Source organism: Trachypithecus francoisi, unplaced genomic scaffold (assembly GCF_009764315.1).
Source record: "Trachypithecus francoisi isolate TF-2019V2 unplaced genomic scaffold, Tfra_2.0 Lachesis_group11, whole genome shotgun sequence".
Classification (NCBI taxonomy): domain Eukaryota; kingdom Metazoa; phylum Chordata; class Mammalia; order Primates; family Cercopithecidae; genus Trachypithecus; species Trachypithecus francoisi.
In genome coordinates, this window is record NW_022681456.1 from 88758956 (window position 1) to 88785277 (window position 26322).

The window sequence follows — 26322 nt, forward strand, 5'->3', positions numbered from 1 at the left end:
TCAGTTTAGAGCAAGATAAACCACAGATAAACTCAATGCAATGGTTCTAAAAGTATTTTTATATTTTCAGAAAAGACCACACCACTAATCAAGTAACAATACAAAAATAGAGCATATCAAATGAAAACTACATGTAGATGAACAATACCTTTATTTATTTGTAAAAATTATATATGGTCATTACAAAAACCAATGTGAAAATTAGAAGATTCTCTAACCCCTGACCTCTACAAATTCACTTATCAGCAGTAACAACAGGCTCATGTGCAAACCTAAGTATATTTTCTGAGAATATCTTTATTTAATAATATATTTTAGAGGTCTAAATATACCAACACATACTGTACTACCTCATTCTTCTGTAATAGCTATACAGTATTTGATCCTATTGATACATTAGAATTCAAATAGTTCTCTAGCAATACATTTAGGGTATTTTCAGTTCTGTTTTTTTTTGGTAATAAACTTAATCCGTACACTTGTTTGAATATTTTCTCTTAATAGATATTAGAAAGGTATGCTCATTTTAGACATCAACATAGCCAAACTGCAATCCAAAAGTAGTATGCCTAATACATTTTGACCAATTTATAAGACAGTGTATCCCCCCACTGTACCACCATTACTGAGTATAATCAATCTTAACTAGGATTGAATTTTCAAATTCACAATACCTCATCATCTACCAGTTTATAGTAAGATTCCCAAGTAAGATGTGATTTTAAAACAGGGAAACAATTGGTCAAAACCATGTCAAACACAACACTAACATAGCTGTTACTATACTTCACAGGTAAGAAGTTAAACAGATTGATATACACTAACTTACATGTACCAAAGAAAAGTTCTACATGTGATTATTTTACAGATCAATCCTTCTAGCATTCCCGATCTAGGCAAGTGCTGAGTCCATTTGGAGCTACTTTAAAAGCTCTGCAGCTACCTACCCTCTGCTTTTTTAAGACAGCTGAGGTAGGGGAGGTGGGTATCAATGAACATGTAAGATTATCCTGGAAGTATTATTTTTAGTACTACACCTTAAATTTCAAGGAGGGATGAATGGAAGCTATAATTTTATAAATATAAAAACTAATGGCATGAAAAATCATTATCATTCCTCATTTTTCCCTTCCGGCTTTACAAGGCACGATAATTCACATCCTTGAACCTGGAAAAGAATTAAACTGTCCCTTTCCATTACTTCCAAGTTCCCCACATAAGCCTAATTTGAGCAAGAAACTCTTTTTTTTTTTTTTTTTTTTTGAGGCGGAGTCTCGCTCTGTCGCCCGGACTGGAGTGCAGTGGCCAGATCTCAGCTCACTGCAAGCTCCGCCTCCGGGTTTACACCATTCTCCTGCCTCAGCCTCCTGAGTAGCTGGGACTACAGGCGCCCGCCACCTCGCCCGGCTAGTTTTTGTATTTTTAGTAGAGACGGGGTTTCACCGTGTTAGCCAGGATGGTCTCGATCTCCTGACCTCGTGATCCGCCCGTCTCGGCCTCCCAAAGTGCTGGGATTACAGGCTTGAGCCACTGCGCCCGGCCAAGAAACTCTTTCCTAGCAGGTAGCTTGATAGATAATGAATCCAATATTTTTCTTTATGGTTGTACATAAAATATACTGAAGCCGAGACATACACACAGATATAACTCTTGAGCACTGAAAATGGTAGGCAAGTGTACCCATTTCAACCTGACTGTATGTCCCTTGCAGATAGAATTTACAGTCTAAAAACATAAAACAGAACAAAAAGATGATTAAAAGGGGGCAGTCCTTCTCTAGTATAAACCCACAACGAACTTAAATAGGTAAATGAATCAAGCCCATTCTTTTTAAATTGCTAAAGCAGGTATCACAGAAAGAAAAAATATATAAATGTAGACATAAACAGTAAACTGGAAACACAGCTGCTCAAAATTTATGTGGCATCTTTTCTGCAAATGAAGGGTAATATATGTCACATAAAATCACTTGGATAATAGTATTCATAGAGGTATTTTAGATAGTACAATCTTTTAGAATTCTTTGAACTCATTGTGGAATGGTTGAAACAGACTACAGATAAATAATCTTTATGAAATAATTGTTATCTAATCAAAATAACCATGAAGATTTAGAATTTTAAAATCAAAATCCTATCACTAAATAACAGGTTTAGGATGCTCTTCGTAAGTTATCATTTAGTACAGTAGATTTAAAATTTACATGTTTTTCAGGGCAGGTGCGGTGGCTCACACCTGTAATCCCAGCACTTTGGGAGGTGAGGTGAGTGTATCTCTTGAGGCCAAGAGTTCAAGGCCAGCCTGGTCAACATGGCAAAATGCCACCTCTACTAAAAAATACAAAAATTAGCCAGACGTGGTAGTGCACACCTGTAATCCCAGATACTCAGGTGGCTGAAGTACAAGAATTGTTTGAACCTGGGAGGCCGGACTGCAGTGAGCCAAGATTGCGCCACTGCACTCCAGCTGCCTGGGCAATAGGGCAAGACTTTGTCTCAAAACACACACACACACACACACACACACACACACACACACTTTTCATAACAGCCAGGAGATAAAACAACATTGTTAGTAAAGAAAGGTTATAAACAGAACTCGTCCCTTCCAAAACACCCAAAATGGAACATAAGAGATGTGGAGTGAACTGACAACACTATATACTCATCATAAACCATATATATTATTACATACATAAAACCCTATATAATTCAAAGTTTCATTAGGTTTTAAAAATACATCATTTCTGGTCCCTTGTAATAGTCTAACAGTATTCTTCCAAGCAGATTCTTTGCACAATTCCAATCTCCAGAAATTTATGATTTAGGCTGTTACGATTTTGAAATTTTTATTTCCCTGGCTTGAAGGCCAGTACTTGTTCTCACTGTCATCATTAAATATTTCCAACTGAGATGCAAAAAGATTTTGGCACCCTCTCAATAAATAAGCACAAAGTCGGTTTTCTTGGTTTTTCAGTTATACTTCTAAAAGCTAAAAAGTATTAACCAACTAGAGAACACAGCTAAAACACAAAGTTACATTTCAAAGTGCAAGTGTTCTGGTTTAATTCTCTAACATGACCTTGAGTTTACACACGAACAGACCTACTATATCCACCCATTAAACTACAAATGCTAGACTGCACATTTCTTTCTCCTCAAAAATCGATGACATAACTTTGAACAGTTAACATATTATTCAAAAAAGTATTTGCTGAGCTCCTACAGTAACCTGCCTAGTACATTACATATTTAACTCAAAACTAGTGAAATATTGTAATCCAGAAAAGGCTTAAATGTAACCAATACAATGGGGGAAAAAGAGTCCATTCAAAACAGCATCAAATAATATGAGCACTATTATAGTGACTGTGGGGAAATTTAATGTATCTCTTATAATATCTGACAGATTAAGTAGACAAAAAAATAAATTAGGTTACAGAAGACTTGAATATCATCACCAAGATGATACTGGACACATAATGACTTCCTTTTAGAATCTTAATGGAAATTGTAAAACTGATCATATATCAATTCACACAGAAAACTACAATAAATTTAAGATTACATGTCGTATAGGGCACATTTTCTAACTACAATGCAATGCAAGAAATTTCTTTCTTAGAAGAAATCAAATTCTTGTAAAATTAGAACTAACTTTTTCTTATGCGAAATTCCAAACCCATATGCAAAAGTATAGAAACTAGCATAATAGTATCTATCAATAGATATCAATTTATGGTCAATCTTGTTTTATCACAACCATAGTTACCTATCTTGACCACCAAATCTCTCCCAGATTTTTTTAAAGCAATTCTCAGGTATTATATAACATCATCTGTAAATATTTTGGTAGAATACTTAGAAACTAAAACTGTAACAACCACCACCACCACCAATCAAGAAAACTCTTGACTACTCTTGGATCAAGGAAAAAAAATTAACTCTATGACAGAAACACTTCCATATTAACAAAACCTTTTGAAATGTTACAAAAAAAAGATGATAGGGCAAGGACTCACTTTCACTTCTTCCTTTAAATCCAATTACAATAAACTTTAGAGAGAAAAATGAAGAGATACTAGCATCATTTCTCAGTTAAAAACTTTTATAAATTCTGATAAATTTAAAGCAACTTCAAGGATCCACAAGGACAACTTGCAAAGCACATCTTGAGAGAGTAATATGGTCTGGTGGATCGTAGGCCGATACACTTAAAAAGGCAAGTTGAATTTGGATTTCCCTTAGCTCCTGGGGAGCTACAGAAAGTGACAATGTGTTTCAAAAGGGGAACCAGAGAGTAACAACTACTTTTTAAAAGATTTATTGAAAGTTGGGTTGAAATAGTTGGTTTTCCAAGAAAGCAAGGTCCTTTATAAACTTCAACTTGTAACTTCTTTGTCAAAATGAGCCCAAAGACCAAGGGGATGTGAAGCAACTATGAGAAGCACCAGCATGGAATGACTGGTTTCATCCAGTGACAGGGACCTACACTGATGTGATAACTTCAAGATGAAAACACTGGGCAAAAAAATCAAGTACAGTAGCTTGGAAACCATAAAAATAATAAAGTTTCTCTGCCAGGATTTCCAAAAGAGAGAGAAAAAGAGAGAGATACAAGAGAGCATTAAAGAGTAAATTTGACAGTGTAGATCACATCAGTAATGTACAAAGTAAGCCTGAGAAACTGTTCTATATGGAAAGGAAATAAACTAATGGAAGTAAGTAGTGGACAAAAATGAAAGATATGTATGATAAATAAAAGCTCAAACACAGAAAGAAAAAATTTTAAAACCGGTATTCCTATAGGAGGGACCGGAAAAAATGAAACAGAGGCAAAAATCATTGATGTAACAGAAGAATGTCTTTAACTGAAAGGCATGAAAGGATGTAAACATCAAAAAGTTCCCTGGGGCTAGGGTGTCTGGGTACATGGGTCACCAGGCAAAACGTAAAGAAAATAGAAAAATACTCAGACACATCTTGATCAAAGATTTAAGCTTCAAAAATAGAGAAGATTCTTAGAACTATCCAGAACCACCATCCTGCCCCTGCCAAAAAAAAAAATTACATAGAACATTTAAATCAGGCTCTGATTTCCCTCCAAAATTAACTGCCAGAAGATAATGAACAAATATCAGAGTTTGGGTGGAAAGGTTATTTCACAGGAGTTTCCTACCCAATTGTGTTTCTCACCTAAGACAACAGAAATTCATTTTCAGATATGCAGACTCAGAAAGAATAAAGTCACATAGCTCTCTGCACAAAAACAAACAAAGAGTCTGATAGATGAATCAAAATTAAGAAATGGTTAGAAACACAGAACAAAATTACTCTTGGTGATTACCAAGAGGAGAAGTGATAGGGGAAAAAGGGAGATGTTGGTCAGTGGGTACAAACATTCAGTTACAATACGAATAAGTTCAGAGGATCTAATATGCAGGATGGGGATTATAGGTAACAATGCTGAATTGTATACTTTATTTGAAATTTGCTTACATGTTCTCACCACAAAACAAAAAGGGTAACTAGGTAAGCTGACAGCTGTGTTAACTAACTTCATTTCACAAAACACGTATACCAAACCATGACATTGTACAGCTTAAAATCATATGATTTTGTCAATTATACCTCAGTAAAGCTGGAAATTTTTTTAAAATTACAAAATGGTTAAGTAGCAATACAGATGACTAATAACAAGCATAGAAAGTAAACTCAGATATTAGTCTCAATAATAACTATTATATATACAAGAGAAAGCAATTGTGATTGCTAATTAAGAATACGAAGATGTAAAACTATTAAAATAATTTGAAAATACTCCTCATCTGAATTTTCAAGAACTTTTCCACATAAATGGGAAAAGAAAAGTAGTATGAATTAAAGCTCTACTCTGTATGTTACTTGTACAGGAAGACTGAACAAAAGGTTTATTCTCACAGTTCATATTAAGGTAAAAATAGGTTACCAGCTGTGTTTCTAAATTTTTTTCAAGTGCTTAACACAAAAATTAAAATCAGGGTCATTACTTTCAAAATTACCATAGGGAAATAAAAATGATAGCAAATATAAATATATAGAAAAAAGGAGAAAATAAAGACTATCCTATGATGCAGCAAATCCACTCTTAGGCATAGACCCTAAAATAAAAACTGGAAACAACACAAACATCCATTAAAGAAAGCATAGATAAAAACACTGTGGCATATTGAGGCAATAAAATACTATATGGCAGTAAAAATTAACAAGTTGACATGGACCCATACAAATAGTTATCAACAACAAAATGGTAAGTAAAAAAAAATCATTTCAGAAGAATACATTATAATTCCACTTATATGAAGATCATAAGCATGCAAAAAATTGAACATATTTGTAGCAACAGACAAGTATGTAGTAAAATGACAAAGAAAAGCAACACAATGATTGTCACCTAGAGGACAAGCTAAAGTTTGTCATTCTACAGAGAGAGGCTTCAAAGGTATTAGTAAGGTTAAATTTTTTAGGGGTGGGGGTTAGATGATGTATTAAGCTTTTTTGTGTGTGCATGGTATGTTTCACAATTTAAAAATTTTTTTAACATCAAAAAACCAGTAGTCAATTATTTCAAACTTTCCAAGAATAGACATTTCCATTGCTATGTAAAATGTTGCCAACCACAGAAAAAGATTGGAAGTTATGCTGAAAATCGTAATCTAGCAAAACTCTGATAAACTTCATAAAAGTTGCAGTTAAAAAAAAAGACTACATACACACACACACACACACAGACACACACACACGTAAAATGAATTTACTTATTAAACACAACCACCACAACCCAAGACTATAAGATTTTATTGTGGAAATCCAGTAATAGTTCAATATTGAAAATTTCATAACAATTAAACTCATCTGTAGATCAAAGAAGAAAAATGTTATTAGGTAAACAAAGGATGCCAAAGGGAATTTAATACAATAAATCCTCCATGCTTCGCTGGAAAAAAAAATTTTTTTATTAATGAAGAATCTCAGAATACTTCTACTTTTGGATCTCTCCTATGACTCCTTTGTTGTGCAATTCTGAGAATTTCCAATGTAACTCCTTTTTCCAGTACAGGCCTTCTCAGGACTTCACAAGCCAACGTCAGCCACAGCACTTGCCTCTGTAGAAGAAATGTCCTTCAAAGTGGGACACACACATAAGATACTCCAGTAGGGAAAGACATTTAATTTATGGATTGACACTGCCACCTCTCTCCCTCACTTCATATATCAGGCACTCCATATGTTACTCATCCCATTTCAGACAAAATGGATCGCGTAAGAGAGGAACCTTCTTCACTCATTTGTTAGCTTTTGACAAGTGGAACTTTTACTCATTCTTTATATTCTTTTTACTAATGTCTTTGTGTGTCTAGGTTAAGTCAACTTAAAGATGTATTATCTAACTTTAATTAAACCATCTCTCACAAAAAGGACAATTAAATTTAATAGATTCCTCCAAAGAAACGAGTTTGAATAATGCAAACAAAACTAAACAATAAAATGGCAGGGTAGACACTTCTCACTTGAACCTATTGTCAACCATACTATGAAATAAAAACAATGACAATGCAATCAGATAAGAAAGAAGAAGGCCAAAAGATTTCTATATTACCAAAAGAAGATCTAAACTATAAATTTACATGCTCCGACAATGATTAACCTTGTCCTTGGTTAATGCTATACTTTTTGTTACCTGATGCTTTGCAATATGCTTACAACTAAGTATCCAGAATTTGAAGTACTTTGTTAAAGTTTAATATGAAATATTACCTCAAGCAAGGATACTGATAAATATTTACAAGAGTCATTTCAGAAGCTAACTTCTGTATCACTGAAGAAAAATGTCTTCATTTTCTCATAAAAATGGCTAAATTAACACATGGAAGATATGGCAGAAAAACAAATGCAGTTGGAAGATGATAAGGAAACACTACTAAGAGTTGAAGAAACAAGGATTAGAGCAAATTACACTGTGTGGGAGGTTTCTATATAGCTGAATTCAAGTACAGATGTTTCTAACATGTCTGAGCTTATGGTATTTACTAGATTCTCTTTCAAAAACAAAATTCACAAAGAACTACTTTTTAGTGAGTCATTAAAGGAAAGCTGTACCATGGAAGATACGTTCTCATAAGCAAATAATTTTTTTAGAAAACAAGACTTTTCAGAAAAACATGTTTATTCTACTTAAAGCCACAATGAATAAGCAGGTGCTTTAATTGGAAAAGAAAATGAGGGGAGAGGATAGCAGGAAAAGAAAAGGAAAAAGAAGGAAAGGGAAAAGAAGGGAAGATTACAGGGTAAGATCAGACATGTGAAAATCATTTATTATGTCATTCACAGGCAGACCAATGTAGCAAAGAAGCTGCAAGTCAGCAATGCCAAAAGTGTTACAAGATGATTTCAATGTAGTAAATAAGGTTTTTGACATACAGCAAAATTACTTCATGACTTTTATGATCACATAATGAATTGACTCATGAAAAAAAAACTTTTTTTACCACACAGTGTTTCTTGGTGATGCAAGTACTCTTGCTGAAGAGTATTTCTAAGTGATGCCAATCTTAAGAGTTATATGCCCTACTTCTCAAAAGCCCCAACTTTACTAACTTTCCTGTGATAACATGAGATGATGAGCAGTATCTCACCTAGCAGGTAATTTAGAAAACAAAGCAATAAAGACAATCTACCCATTACAATAAAGTTGAAATTCTAACAATAAATAGAAAGTAATTACTTTTAAAAGAAATCCACATAATATGGAACGTTTTTTTAAAGGGTGTTTTTTAAAAACTATTTTCTCTCTATCATGTGCCTTTGTGGGTGAAAATACCATGCAAATGTCATATATTAAAACTCATATATTAAAACTCTTCAGCAGACACAGGCTCATGCCTGTAATTCCAACACTTTGGGAGGCCAGGTGCAAGAATCACCTGAGCCCAAGAGTTTGAGACCAACCTGGGCAACACAGTGAGACTCTATCTCTACAAAAAATAAAAAATTAGCCAAGAGTAGTGGTACATGCCTGTAGTCCTAGCTACTGGGAAGGTTGAGGTAAGAGAATCACTTAAGCCCAGAAGGTTGCGGATGCAGTGAGCTGTGACTGTGCCACTGTACTCCAGCCTTGGCAACAGAGCGAGACCCTGTCTCGGGGAGGGGGATGTGGAGGGAAGCCACACATAAAACAAAACTCTTGTATCTACACTGAGCCAGAAAAAAGAATTTTCCAAATAATTTAAAAACCTCCCCTAAGTTTCTGTAGGCTTGAATCCTTTAAAAACAACTTTTATACTGTTACAGATTCATACTTTAAAGTTACAACAAATATAAGTAATTCATATATCCTTCATCCAGATCCAGATACACCAATTGTTTATTCGTTGCTTCATTTACCTTATCCTATTCTCATTCTTTCTCTTTCTCTCTTTGTCCCCCACCCCCTAATACACACATTTTTTGTGTGTGAACCACTTAAAAGTAAGTTGTTTCTCCTTGTTTTTCATGACCTTGACATCTTTCAAGACTACAGGGCGGTTATTTTGTAGAATGTCCTGCAATTTGGATTTGATATTTCTTTATAATTAAATCAGATACAGAGAATATATTTTTTGAAGGAATACTACAGATGTGAATTGTTACCCTAGTGTATATATTAAGAGGCACAACATATCTATTTGTCTCACAGTTGGCACTTTTCCTTTGATTACTTTGTTAAGGTTGGGATTGCTAGGTTATCACACTATGCAGTTATCCTTTTCCTTTTAGAAATTACTCACTAATTTACAGATAAACACTTTCAGTCTAAGTATCCTGTTCCTTATCAACCTTGTACCTACTAGTTTTAGCATCCATTGATTCTTGACTAAGTCACTGTGAAAGTAATTTTTCTAGCTCCATTATTCCATCAACATTTATTAGTTGGCATTCTACTGTGAGTACTTTCCATCCTCTCCCATTTATTCACTCATTATTTATATCACCATGGATTCAGAGAGTCTCCTCTTACTTCATGGATATTACATTCCTATCGTTATTCAGTCAAATGCTCAAGTTATCCCAGATTTGGCATCTGTATCCTTTAGACATTGTCCCAGATTGGGCCACTGGGATCCCTTTCAAGCTGGCTCCTATATCCTTTTGATGTGTCCTTATCATTTTTGTTAGCAGTTTCTTACTTTATATTTATAGCACAATAAGATATTCCAGGCTTATCTTGTATTTTCCCTGCTTCAGCCCTAGAATCCCTCTTTCTCCCCAAGGAACACTGCTTCTTTTCAGTGATGAATGCTATTTAGAAACCAATTATCTGGACACTAGGTGTGCTCACTGCTTAAAGAGGTTATCTTTACTGCTAGGACCTTTCACCATACAAAACTAAGACATATAAACAAATGCATGCACACATGTTTATAAATTTCTTTATCTCTAAAAGGATAAAATCATAGCAATACCTCTAATATCAATTCAACATCACAGTTATCTCTTTCCATATTTTAAACTTTTTTCTCCAGTACTGAGAAAGCTGGCTCATGTTATTCTCAATAAAACTTCACATTTGCTCAATCCTAAAGTAAACAAACCTAGAATTTAATATTAATTTTACAGTTCTTTGTGTCTTCAGATAAATGGTATATTATTTGAAGTACTGATTCATTTGTTTCTGTTTTCATTCCATTTTTGGTTTACCCTGCCACATTATTGTATCTATTTAATTTTATTCTTACTTATATTTTTGTTAACTGTTGAGTCTATTTTCAGTACGAAAATTAAATTTTCTGGGCACAGAGGCTCACACCTGTAATCCTATCACTTTGGGAGGCTGAGGTGGGTGAATTGCTTGATCCCAGGAGTTAGAAACTGCCTGGGCAACATAGTAAGACCCCCATCTCTACATAAAATTTAAAAATTAGCCAGGTGTAGTGGTGCACATCTGTTGTCCCAGCTACTCGGAGGGCTAAGGTGGGAAAATCACTTGAGCCTGGGAAGTAGAGGATGAAGTGAGACATCATTGTGCTACCACACTCCAGCCTGGGCAACAAACTGAGACCTTGTCTCAAGGGGAAAAAAAAGAAAATAAAACTAAATTTATGGGTTTCAGCTAAAGTCGTGATGGGGTAATTTATGTAATGTGTTTCTTTGTTCTTTTATTTTGTTTTCTGTATCTTTTGGTGTTTAGTAAAGTCTGTGTTTTTGTTATATTGATTATCTTGGTACTTATACATGTGCAATGCCTTAACCCATTCTCTTATTTTGTCATCTGACATGTCAACTTTCAATAGCATCTTTTGACTCCCAACTATTGCTTTTATAATAACAGGTTTATTCTATTTTCCTCTTTACTTCTTCCTTTATAGTTGCATTATTTCTACTTTGTAAAGATCTAATAGATTTACATATTACACTGACCCAAATTTTGTAAGAAAAATTGATGGGCAAGATGAAAATAAATGAATTTCAACAAAAAAAATGTGCATCACTGACAACTGGGATTTTAAAATAAGGGATCATGACTTATTAAGTGTACATAATGATGCATTTGTTCCATGTTCATCCATGTATTGTTCTTCCACTGAGGAAAAGCAAGTATAAAAATAAACTGAATCTAAAAAGAAACCTTCAAATCAATGCATGACAAATTATTAAAGTGATTTAAAGCCTACTACAATTCATTCAATAAATACTTATTAAGCACTTACTATGTGCCAGACATTGTTTCATATGCTTAGAATACTATGTAAACAAAGCAGACAAATATTGCCATCCCCATGAAACTAACAGTCTTATGGGGAGAGACAAACAGTAAGAATAATAAAATACTTTTTTAAAAGATCATAAAAGCTTTTTATGTAGTTAAAATAAAATTTTAAATAGAATTTATTTCACTTTATTAAAATTTACTTTTTGTATATTTTTATTTTAATACCCAGGTTAATATATTAGGAAGAGTACCTCAATTTTTCACTGCTAAAAATATAATCATAGTCTGAAGAAAAGAGATTTCTAGAGGAAAACACCAAGAGTTCCTGGATTTAAAGCTGGATGGAAGAAGTAACTTATGAACCTTTGGGTTGTCTCCCCTTAGACAATGAATAAAGTATTTACAGGTGTAAGTAGAACCATTACAATTTACTACGTTGAAGAGCTCTTATATTGTTTACTCCAAATGTTTGTATGAGAAGAAGGGTTGCATACTAAGCAATAAAAAATGATAACTTTAGTGCTTGTTTGTTGATATCCCACATTCAAGTACCTTACTATTAGAAGAACTTGCTTAAGTGATGGGCATTAGAGTCTGGCTTACACTAAAAATCCTAAAAGCATGAAAAAAGCCTAGTCTACAATTCCAGGCAGCTAAAACATGAACATATAACAGCCTTGTCCAGATGGATTCTCCTGCCTGAAATTTTGAATTTTTAGGGAAGAACAAACATAGGTTATTCAAAGCAGTGGCAGTAGGAGGTGAGAGACTAATTCCTGATTTTCCAGATTTCCTGTAAATATCTCTTCTTCTGAAATTAGCCAAGACTGATTTACATTGTTTGTAACTGGTCACAGTCTATTACCCAATAAATTCCACTCCGAGAAATTTATCCTATATTGCATGTTGACAAAGAATAGGATAAGGATGTGGAATATTACGGTAGTTTTTGACAATAAAATACTAGAAAAAAACACGTTCAAACAATAATAAACTATTGTTTTAGATTCTTTTTTTTTTTTTTTTTTTTTTTGAGACGGAGTCTCGCTCTGTCACCCAGGCTGGAGTGCAGTGGCCGGATCTCAGCTCACTGCAAGCTCCGCCTCCCGGGTTCCCGCCATTCTCCTGCCTCAGCCTCCTGAGTAGCTGGGACTACAGGCGCCCGCCACCTCGCCCGGCTATATTTTTGTATCTTTTGGTAGAGACGGGGTTTCACCGTGTTAGCCAGGATGGTCTCGATCTCCTGACCTCGTGATCCGCCCGTCTCGGCCTCCCAAAGTGCTGGCATTACAGGCTTGAGCCACCGCGCCCGGCCTGTTTTAGATTCTTAAGTTGGATTACTATATAGCTGTAAAAAATGAGAAAATCATTTAGATCTGTATTTGGTGACACATAATAAAGGGTACAGAGCAACTGTGTATATGGTGTATTTCTAAAGAAGATTAGCTATATGCTTGCAGATGACCCAAGTATTTTTAGAATGAAATAAAGAAACTATAATAGCAGTTAGCCTCATAGTAGAGACTTTCTCATCCTTTACATTATTTGAGTATTTTTCTTTTTAAGAATGTGCTTGATGACTTTTCAATAAAAAGGGCAACTTAAAAAATAATATATTAAAAGATACAATATTTAAAACAAAATGAAGAGCTGAATCAATAGAACAGAGAATTCTCTGATATAAAAAGCTAGTATTTCATATACACATGAAGAAAGAACAGCATTTTCAATAATTAATTCTGGGATAAATCATTAGTGCAAAACAAAAAAATTATTTTTTTTACCTCATGTCATACGAAGCAAATTCCAGGTAAGAAATTTAAATATAAAATTTTTTAAAAGAAGAAAATACATCAATATATTTATAACATTAAAGAGCAAGGAAGGCTCTTCTTAGCATAAGAAGTCATTATCTTCAAGAAAGACTAAGATATTTATCTCATTAAAATTTAAAAACGGCTAGGCGCGGTGGCTCACAACTGTAATCCCAGCACTTTGGGAGTCCGAGGCAGGTGAATCACCTGAGGTCAGGAGTTCAAGACCAGCCTGGCCAACATGGTGAAACCCCATCTCTACTAAAAAAATAAAAATTAGCTGGGCCTGGTGGTGGTGCACACCTGTAATCTCAGCTATTCAGGAGGCTGAGACAGGCAAATCACTTGAATCCGAGAGACAGAGGTTGCAGTGAGTCGAGATCACGCCACTGCACTCCAGCCTGGACGACAGAGTGAGGCTCGGTGTCAAAAAATAAACAAATAATAAAAGTAAAATAAAATAAAATTTAAAAACTTAGGCAAAATATAACACAATGCTAAATGATAAACAGCAACCTAGAAAACTGTGTGTGTGTATGTGTGTGTGTGTATGTATGTATCTTAAACTACTTTAAGTCATTACAAAAAGGATTGATATGATTTTTTAAAACAAAGTAATATTTGATGCACCTGAGAAACACAAATGCAAAATGTGAAATGTGTTTGAAAAATTATAATATCCGGTTTTGGCAAAGATTTAGGTAAACAGAAACTCATACACAGAGTAGAAATATACAGTGTTATATCAGTTCTGAAGGATAAATTAACAATTTCTCTATAAAAGCATTAAAAATATGAGTATCACTTGATCTCAGAGATCTTTCTCCTACCAAATAACACTAAGAAAATAAACACGTTGGCCAGGCGCAATGGTTCACGTCTGTATCCCAGCACTTCGAGACGCCGAGGCGGGCAGATCACTTAAGGTCAAGAGTTCAAACCAGCATGGCCAATGTGGTGAAAACCCATTTTACTAAAATCACAAACATTAGCTGGGCATGGTAGCATGCACCTGTAACCCCAGCTACTCCGGAGACTAAGGCAGGGGAACGGCTTGAACCCAGGAGGTGGAGGTTGCAGTGAGCCGAGATTGCACTACTGCACTCCAGCCTGGACGACAGAGCAATACTTCATCTCCAAAATAAAATAAAATAAAATAAATATGTTATTCAAAGATTCATTCAAAGACATCATTATAGATTTATATATAGATGATACATAGTTTCAAAGATTTGCCAAAAAAAAAATCAAACCATCACTGCTTATAAGGAAAAAAAACAACCTAACTATAAACAGGGAACTGCTACACTAAGTTTTCTGCTAGAAAAATCCATGTGGCCCATAAAAATAGTGGTGTAAAAGAATACGTATTAACATGTAAAAATATTTTAGATACTATGCAAAAATTAGAAAAAAATCATACAGTATGATTCTATTTAAAATATTTGTAAGTGAATATATGTAAAATATATTCAATATATATGTAAAAAAAATCTATCAAGGAAAAAGGAGTAAACATAGAGAAGTTATTCCTCCGGAGTCCTGAATAAGGAGAAAAACTTAGTTAAGATATGAATCATTTTTTAAGTGGTAGAGAAAGTAGTTTAAAAAAGAAACCTAAATGTCAGTTTCTATTTTCTCAGTACATTAGGAAGATACCTAAAATGAGTACAGTAGACAGGAGTGGAGACTGGGGAATTTAAACAAATAACAAATATTTAAAACAGCTTTTGTAGGAATAAAAGAGAGGATGTGGTCATTTATTGAGGCAGTAGTAGTGTTACATAGGAAAAGAGACTTTAATTTAGAAAAAAAGAGGATGGAAAGGACAGGAAGTGGACAGGAAAGGCAGGTAAAGGAAAAGGAGGGATATAAAGAGAAGAAAATAAAGAAGAGAAGAGCAAACAAGATAGGAGAAAAAGAAAAGAACAGAGAGGCCAGGCGCTGTGGGAGGCACTTTGGGAGGCCGAGGCGGGCAGATCACAAGGTCAGGAGATCGAGACCATCCTGGCTAACAGGGTGAAACCCCGTCTCCACTAAAAATACAAAAAAATTAGCTGCGCACGGTGGTGGGTGCCTGTAGTCCCAGCTACTTGGGAGGCTGAGGCAGAAGAATGGCATGAACCCGGGAGGCAGAGCTTGCAGTGAGCTGAGATCATGCCACTCACCACTGCGCTCCAGCCTGGGCAACGGGGCGAGACACCGTCAAAAACACACACACACACACACAACACACACACACACACGAAGGAAATAAACTGGGAAGTATGAAAGAGGAGGAAGGGATAAAGGAATAGGGAGGAAAAAAAGGAAGATGGAGGAAGAAAGCAGAGTACCACAAGAAAAAACTGACAATATAAGAGAGTTATCATAAGATATCCAGAGCCTCCTATGGCATAGTATCATCAGCTAGAAAGTAGCAACCTCATGAGAACAGGAGTAGACTTGAGGTGATTGTACAATGGGTAGAAATGATCCCCTACAGGGTCAGTGTTCTAGATGGGACTTTGATACTGGCACATGGAGGGTGCAAAAGATACAATACACTCCCATACTAAATACCACCCTTCATAAATATGTGAATTTATTTCTAAAATTATTATAAAATGTATTTATATTTCTTGAATAAGAACTCTTCCAGGTTAAAAAAATAAAAAATAAAAAATAAATAAAACCTTGCAGAATATAAAAATTCCACACCAAAAAAAGGACAGGGGTGGACAATTACAAGATAGTAAGTTTTAGAGTGAAATGGAAGAAAGAAAGAAACTTGTGGGGAAAGTGCCCCGGAAAGCTGAGGGGGCTGGGGGCATAAAGTATCACCATGCTAAATTATTCAAGACAAAAATAATAGCTAGGTAAACAGAGTATTAGAAATTTTTCAGAGTCAGTTCTACCACATAATTTATAAATGAGATTCATTATTTAATAACCACACTTTGTTTTCTGACCTCAGATAGTAAAACTGAATGCTCTGGCCAAATGAAAAAGAAAAATATCTTACCATCAGGGAAGCTAGGGTTGTTTAACCAATTAAAGTACGCAAGATAAATGCCCTCTACCGTTAGGATAACACCCTTACAAAAAAGAACACATTGGGAGCTATCCCTGGTGCTGCAATTAGCCCTAACTACCGGAGACCAGACCTAAAGACTAGTTTTCCTAACACTGAGTCCAGGTCTATTACTTCTGTGATGACCTATTTGTCTGAATCTCACCAGTCTTATTTCAGCAAATTATACACTTACCTGTGCCTCCATTACTGTATCCCTTCAAAATTCATTAGAAATTCCATGAAATAAAGAGAGCAAAGGGTTCCAATGTAGGTCATTTATGCAAGATGTTTTCTTCATATTTTCCAATAATTTTTGAAAATTAATAAGAAAAAATCATATGCTGAGGTTGCTGAGCTCTATGAAAAGAACAAATATTCCATCCCTGATACTGTGAAGAAGGAAAAATACACTGGTAGTTTTGCTGTTGCACCTCAAACTGCAAACATTATGGCCACAGTGTGTGGTAAGTGCTTAGTTAAGATGGAAAAGGCATTAAGTGTATGGGTGGAAGATGAATAGAAATGTGTTCTGATTGACGGCAACTGGGTTCTATACTACCTGCAGTTTCAGGTGTCTACTGGAGGTCTTAGAACAAACCCTCCACGGATAAAGGGACTTCCGTAAAAACACACTCAAAAGTGCTCCAGATGCTGAAATTATCAAACACAGATTAAAACCCCAGGTAAATTTTTAAAAATTCATAACTGCTTATAACATAGGGGTATCAAAAACCAAAGATGAAAACAATTATTAAAGGTATTCAGAGGAAAAACAAGACATTTGCTTCAAAAATGCAAGAATAGAAAAAATAAAAATATTTCCTAAAAAACAAATGACCTTTTTTTAAAAACCAGCAGACCTGCACTAAAAGATTAAGTTTATAAATGGAGTTATGGAGATGTAATAAAGAGCCATGAAAAAAAATATATGTGTAGAATATCTTGCTGATACATATGTATATATATTGTCCTCTGGGATTTAAATATAGACAATAGAAATACACAATGCTATGACATATATAGCATATATATAAAATATATATACACACATGTGCGCACACACACATAGTTATATAAAGGCAGTCACACGTATAAAGTACCCTAAGGTCTTTCAATTAGGTCTTTCGATTTATGGGAAAGGGATAAAAGTATCAAGTGTTAGACATTGATAAGTCAAGGGTGAGTGTAAATAATAAATTAATAAAAAAGAATAAAGATGAAAAAATTCCTCAGTTAATTCAAACAAGATAAAAAAGAGAAAAAAATTATAAAAAAGAGAGATAAAAATACAAAATAAGACTTTTTTTTTTTTGAGATGGAGGTTCACTCTTGTTGCCCAGGCTTGAGTGCAATGGTGCAGTCTTGGCTCCCTGCAACCTCTGCTTCCGGGGTTCAAGCGATTCTCTTGCCTCAGCCTCCCAAGTAACTGGGATTATAGGCGCCTACCACCATACCCAGCTAATTTTTGTATTTTTAGTAGAGATGGGGTTTCAACCATGTTGGCCAGGCTGGTCTCAAACTCCTGACCTCAGGTGATCCAACTGACTCAGCCTCCCAAAGTGTTGGCATTACAGGCGTGAGCCACTGCTCCCGGCCCAAAATAAGACTTAAACCCAAATACATCACAAGCCGTATTAAATATAAACGGACTAAACAATTTTTTAAAAAAGATCCTCCAATTACACTTTAAAAATTCAAGTATATGTTTTTTATCCAGAAGGTTGAAATTTTAAAATGTAATTAACCAAATTAGCTGATATAGCTATATTAATATCAGATAACACACTTTAACATAAAAACCTCTATTAAAGATAAAGCAAATTTTATAATACTATATTTAACTAATTTTAGAAAACAATTGACCAGGAAGATATCATTTCACCTTTGACCTAGTAAGAGCCCCAAAATATAGAATGCAAAATTGACACAACTAAAAAAAAGACAAGTCCATAATTAATGATTGTCATAGTTTCATTTTTAAAACCTCTCTCTCTTAATAATTGAAGAAACAAACCAACCCAGTAAGGATATGGCTTTATCCGTATTATTAACAAACTTGCACTAATGGACATACTGTATACAAAACACTGAACTCTGTGCTACAACGCACCATATACTTAAGTATGGATAGAATATATTTAAAAATGTACCATATATTAAGTCATAAATTTCAAACAATTGGGATCATACATACTATGTTCTCTGATCACAATACAAATTAGGTAACAATGACAGAAATGCTAGGAAATCCTCCCATGTTTGGAAATTAAGAAGTATATTTTGAAATAACCCAAGGACAAAGAATCCTAATATTGTAGAAAGTAGAAAAACATTTTAACTTAATCATAATAAACTAGAACATGCAAAACTTGTGGCAACAAGCTAAAAGCAGTACTTAAGACAGAAATGGGCCGGGCGCGGTGGCTCAAGCCTGTAATCCCAGCACTTTGGGAGGCCGAGACGGGCGGATCACGAGGTCAGGAGATCGAGACCATCCTGGCTAACACGGTGAAACCCCGTCTCTACTAAAAATACAAAAAACTAGCCGGGCGAGGTGGCGGGCGCCTGTAGTCCCAGCTACTCCGGAGGCTGAGGCAGCAGAATGGCGTAAAACCCGGGAGGCAGAGCTTGCAGTGAGCTGAGATCCGGCCACTGCACTCCAGCCCGGGCGAAAGAGCAAGACTCCGTCTCAAAAAAAAAAAAAAAAAAAAAAAAAGACAGAAATGTACAGTCCCAAAAACAAAAATATTAAAAAGAATGAAAATGAATTATGAGCATCCATCTTGTCAAAAGGGTTTTAAAGTAGAAGAGAATAAAAGGCAAATGCAGAAATCAATGAAACAGAAAATTAATATAGAGAATCAACACAGACAAAGTAGTTTATCAGAAAACACGAATAAAATTGATTACTTTCTGGTGAGACTGATGGGGGTGGAAAGGAAAGTGCACTAATTACCAATGTTAAGAATGAAAGAGGGGACATTAATTATAGTTCCTGCTGCCACTATAATATTTGACTAGTGCTATAATTACTGAAGAAATTCAATCTGTAATACAAACTGTTCCACAAATAAAACTAGATCATAGATGACTTCCTTACTGGTGGGAATTATAGCAGATAGTTGAGAAATAAATTACAACCTGGGCCGGGCACAGTGATGCACACCTGTGAGTCCCACCTACTTGGAAGGCTGAGGTGGGAGGATCACCTGAGCCCAGGGAGGTCCAGACTGCAGTGAGCCATGACTGGGCCACTGCACTCCAGCCTGGATGACACAATGAGACCCTTTCTCAATCAATCAATCAATCAACAATCTTACATATACTTTTCCAAAAATAAGGAGAAGAGTTCATCAGAACCCTGATATTAAAACCTAACAAGGACATTTCAGAAAAAGAAAAGGCCAAATCACATATATTAATAGACAGACAGTTATAAGACTGTAAACAAAATATTACCAAATCAAATACAAGAAGATATATTAGGGATAAAACTTTACGAAAAAGTTGTTTATACCAGGATTTAAGGTTGTCCTAATATTTTAAAAATGTAATTTGCCACATTAAAAAATATGGAAGACAAATCATATTATAATAGATGCATTAAAAGTATTTGATAAAATTCAGTATCTATTTTCAATTAAAAGAAAACACAGCTACTACTTCACACCATTACGACTGCTGCCAAAAAAAAAAAACACACACACACACAGAAGATGTGCTGGCAAGAAAGTGAAGAAACTGGAACCCTTGTGCACTGTTGGTGGAAATATAAAATGGTATAGCCAACTATGGGAAACAGCATGGCAGCTCCTCAAAAAATTAATAATAGAATTACCATACAATCCACCATTTCACTTGTGGGTAAACACCTTTAAATAAATGAAAAAAAAGGACTCAAAAGATTATTTGTACAGTCATGTTCTTAACAGCTTTATTCACAATAGCCAAAAGGAAGAAGTAGCCCAAGCGTTCACTGACGAATAAATAGATAAAAAAGAAAACAAAGAAAAACCTCTTCTCAGAGTAGGAACAGAATTTCCTTATTTGATAAAGGGAATTATTTTAAAAAAAAATCATATCTAAATGATGGAAGTTTTTTTAGAACACGAAACACCACAAAGATGCCTGTCACCACAACTTCTGTTGAACGGTGTCCTAGAAATGCTAGCCAAGATAAAGTTTTTATGAAAGAAATAAAATTGACATTTGTGAACAACAGCATTCCGCAGTAAGAAATTCAAAAGAATTTAAAGACATATTTACTAATTTATTATCATTAATAAAGGAGTTCAGCAAGATTGCTGGATACAATGTTATATTTCTACATATAACAGCAAACATAAAATAAAAGCATACAATTAAGTATCTAGGAATAAATCAAAGAACAATGTACAGGACCCTTAAAAAGAAAATCATAAAACAGTACTGAGAGAACCAAATAAACAATTTAAACTTTTCATGAGTTAGAAGGCTTAATATTATAAAGGTGTCAGTTTTTGCTAAATTTAGTTCAAATCCAAATTCCAACTTTTTTTTTTTAAACTGGAAGAACACAACACATTGAATCTATATCATACAAATATAAACATAAAAAATTAAAGTTACAGAATCATAAGGCATAAAAGAGACAGAAACAATTCTTTGATTCTATAAAAAACTAAAACAGGTATTTTTTAAGCATCATATAAAAAAGACAAACAAACATTTAAAGGTAGTAAAAGCAAGTACAAATATACCACCATTTGCAAATAATAAAAGTACTAATAAACTTTAGAGTTCATAGATAATAGAACTGAATAATTTAAAAATGGAAAAATACACTATTTATAGGACATCTAATTTATAAGTATAGAGAAAGGTTCCAGTTAAAGGAATGGAAAAGGTTATATCATTTCCATTCGCATCACATAAATTGGGAGTTGCTCTATTAATAAGAGACAAAATTGTTTTGTTTTGTTTTGGTTTTTTTGTTAAGAGAGGAGCTTGCTTTGTTGCCCAGGCTGTTTCCCAACTTCTGGCCTCAAGCAACCCTCCCACCTCGGCATCCAAAAGTGCTAGGATTACAGACATAAGCCACTACACCCATCCTTCAAAATAGCTTTAAAAAATATATTACGTGGTTTAAGAAGGATCACATTATAATGATAAAAGGTTCAATATCCAGAAATACATGATACTTCTGAAAAACTTGTAAGTATTAAATAGCTGCAAAATACTGAAGCAAAAGTTACTGGAATAACACAGAGCAATTAGTAAATCCATTGTGGTAGGAGATTAACACATTTATTTTATGTATTGGTAATTCAGGCAGACCAAAAAAATTAATTAATAAAGCTACAGAAGACTAGAATGGTTATAAAGGCTAATTTAATATACATTTAGAGAATACATATTCTCCTCAAGCATATGAAGAACATTTATAAAAACTAAAACTAGACCATAATGAAAGTCTCAATAAATATCAAAGAACTACAATCACACAGACCACATCTTTCAACAACAATGCAATTATATTAGAAGTCAATAACAACAAATAAACACAGAAAAAGTAATATTGCCCCAGTAGAAGGCTAACATCTGAAGAACCAACCTAAGATCTCACAGACAAAATATAATCCAAAATGCACCACAGTCTTCTACTAGGCAAACAAAGAATTAACCTTACACATCTAGTCCCAAGGGGCATCTGAGTAAGAAGGAAGAAATGTTCTGCTGGGCATCACAGGTTGTCATTATTCTACAGATAAGGAAACTGAAGCTTAAGGTAGTGAATTTAACAACCAGGATTTGAATCCACACTGCCTATTTAAAGAACTCATAAACTTATCCACTATTTTGATCTTTATAAAAGGCCCTTATTAAATGCTTGTCAGATGAGTTAATAATATAATAGATTATCAGGCTTGTCTGAACATCAGGTCAGAAGAATTAATTAAGAGCAAATGAACAGATTACATTTTGACGTGCATTACTTTGTAGGATGAAAAAGTCCTTTTGATCCATTAGATTAGAACAGTTCAGCACATTTATTTAATATACATTATCTTAAAAGGAAACTGCTTTTGGACAGGTGAGCATCTATTCACACTCTCATAAAAGATTATGTTTAAGTTTAAATTTATTTTCCAAATTCTTGAACAGAGTTTGAAATACTTTATGTAATATTTATTTTTTTCAGAATTCAGAATTCCATCTCTCACTGCTGGGAAAGAAAAAAGGGTGGTAGATACCTTCAGTTTGGGGAATACAAAAGAAATTTCCTTAAAATTTTTCACTATGGGAGTATTATAAACTCTCATATCCTGGGTAGGGGGTAGGCAGCTGTAATACTTCTTAATCAAATTGTAGTCTACTTCCTAATCAAAGTATAGATCATTTCACTGACACTTGTAAATAAGTATGAATGTAAAAATCATCATTAAATTTCTTTATAAAATAAAGATACATCAGGGTCATAGAATATGCTTAAAGAGTGTAAATATGGATAATGAAATCAAACTTAGAACTGAATCCCAATGCTGCCATTTATCAGATACATGATCTTGAGGTTTGATAATTTATCTAATCCTCATTGTAAAACAGATATAATATCTACCTAATCGATTTGTTGTAAATTAGATTGTGTACTGAGGTAGGCATGAGTTGCTATGCATGTAATAACTAGTAGCTGCTAATATTAATAAAAATAGCATCAACTTATCAATTAATAGCATTAATAGTAATGCTCATGTTCACTATAATACAAAGTAACATAGAATCAAAGACAAATGGTGTCTCTAAAGTTCTATTTTTAAACATTGAATATTATAAAAATGATAACTATGTGAGGTAATGCATTTATTAATTAGCTAGGTTTAACCATTTCACAATGAACATATACTTCAAAACAGTATGTTGTAAACGACAAAAACATAAAATCCTATCTGTCAATTTAAATAGAAACGAATGAATGAATGCTTAATGTGCCCTATGAATGCTTGCCAGATTAGAAAAGCAAAAGGAGTGAAAATATATTCTAATAGGCAGGGTAGGAACCCAAGAGAAGACCTTTGAATCAATTAAATCTTGCTTAAATTCTAGCTTTGTCCATTCCAAGTGACTCTGACACACAGGTAAAATGAGAATAAGGATCCCTATCTTAATATAATTGTTCTGAAGCTTAATTAGGATAATATATACTAACAGCCTACTTTTATGTCTATTCATTTAAAAAGTTTACAGTTTAAAGAAAAGGTTTAAATATTTTAAAAATAAGATTAGTAAAGGCATTATAGCAGTGATATATTTTCTATTTTTAATCGACAAATGTTATATATATTTGTAGTATATAACATTTTTTGAAATATGTGTATGTACACGTCTGTCCAGGTACAGGGGCTCATGCCTATAATCCCAGCACTTTGGGAGGCGAGGGCAGGAGGATCACTTAAGCCCAGGAGTTTGAGATCAGCCTGGGAAACACAGCGAAACCCCATCTCTACCAAAAAGAAAATAATAATAATATTAAACAAAAATTATCCCAGACATACTGGTGCATGCTTGCAGTCCCCACTACACAGGAGGCTGAGGCAGGAGGATCACTTAAGCCTGGGAGTTTGAGGCTATAGTGAGCTGCGATTGTGCCACTGTGCTCCAGCCTGGGTGACAGAGGGAGACCCTGTCTTAAAAAAAAAATAAAAAAAGAAAGAAAAGAAATAGGTATACATTGTGGAATGGCCAAAATGAACTGATTAACATTTACAATATCTCACATACTTATCACTTTTTGTGGTGAAAGCACTTAAAATCTACACTCTTATTTTCAAGTATACAATACATAGTTAACTATAGTCAGTATGATATGAAACAGATCTCTGAAACTTATTTCTACTAACTAAAATTTTGTAACCTTTGACCAACATCTCCCCCATCTCCACACCTTCCAGCCTCTGAAAATCACCATTCTATTTTGTTTTATGAGTGTGACCTTTTTAGGTTCCACATGTAATTGAGTTCATGCAGTATTTGTGTTTCTGTGCCTGACTCATTTCACTTAACGTGCTCCAGGATCAACCATGCTGTTGCAAATGACAGGATTTTGTTCTTTTTATGGCTGAATAATATTACACTGTGTGTACATACCACATTTTCTCCACGCACTCATCTGTCAATGGACACTTAGGTTGTTAATTCCATATCCTGGCTATTGTGAATAATGCTACAATGAGCATGGAAATGCAGATACCTCTCCAACATACTGATTTCTTTCCTTTTGGACATATATCCAGTAGTTGGATCACTGGATCATACAGTAGTCTATTTTCAATTTTTTGAGGAACTTCCATACTATTTTCCATAACGATACTCATTTCTCCCTTTCAAAAGAGGTCCTTTCCTTACACAACTACTCTCTCCAAACTTGTACACAAGTTCCACAGAATAAAAGATATGAAAAGTACTATCCTTGTTAATATCATCCACATTTACAGTGATCATTTTCATATTTTATAGGACAATACTGATTACAAATATTAAATCATATTGTCATATTATGTCAGAATGTGTATTTCAAATTTTGCCTTAAAGACTAGTCACCCACACTTATAAGGATAAATCCATACCCTTTCTGTTCTATGTAGTTTTCTTAAGGTTTCTTAACATTAGGCTACATCTGTCCTCTACTTTAAGCAACCAAAAGAATCAAAGGACATATTACCTTTGTTTTTCATTGATAGATGAACTGGAAATAAAAAAGCTATATATTACAGAGAAAAAATGTGTACAGTTAAAATTATATTTATAAATATGAATCACAGAATAGTATATAAAGGATTGTAACTTTCAGTCCCTTAGAGATTGACAGTATTCTTTCACAGAGCTATTCAATATTGGGCATTAAATAAAGGTTTTTTGAAATATGACCCTCTCTGTAGCCTACATCAGCAGTCCCCAACATTTCTGACAGCAGGGACTGGTTTCACGGAAGACAATTTTCCCACAGACCACTACTGGTCCATGGCCCAGAGGTTGGGGACCACTGCCCTACATAGTAAATCTATTATTTCACTGGATTTTTTTAAGGGTATTTCTACTTTAAAGGTGATAAAATATACGACCTAAGTACTACAGGTTGAGTATCCCTTATCCAAAATGCTGAGGACCAAAACTATTTCAGAGTTTGAACTTTTTTTTGGATTTGGGGGGGGTGCTTTGCATTTTTTGAGAATGTTTGCATTAAGCTTACCTATCGAGTTTCTTTAATCTGAAAATTCAAAATGCTCCAATGAGCATTTCCTTTAAGTGTCACGTTGGCATTCATAAAGTTTCCAATTTTGGAGCTTTTCGGATTAGGGATACTTAATCTGTAATAACTTGTGTAAGGTTTTTTTCCCACTAACCCAGGGGCATTGTACTTAGGCCTTCTAAATCATAGTTCATTGCTCTTTCACTACCACATAAATCAGCAGGGAAAATCATTCTCCCTGATCACAGGAAGAGAGGCAAAGATTTCTGTGCTTCTTACGGAAAACACCAATCCTAACCGAATCCTCTCATTTAACATAATGAAAGATGATGATGATGATACTAGTTACCAATTAGTAAACACTACGAAGCAAGTATTACTAAAACCTTTTAGTAAGTAGAAAACTGAGGGTTGAAGAAGTTAAATAATTTACCTGAGGCCAAAGCTAGTTAAGTGATAGAATTAGGATTCAAACTTGTTTAACTTTAGGGCACTCTGTG

General features: G+C 34.3%; 1 protein-coding gene across 2 annotated transcripts in view; it reads right to left on the bottom strand.

Annotated features, from left to right (window-relative positions):
- Positions 1–26322, bottom strand: part of ARID2 (AT-rich interaction domain 2) — a 188990-nt gene that overhangs the window by 100348 nt on the left and 62320 nt on the right. The gene's annotated exons all lie outside the window — the stretch shown is intronic.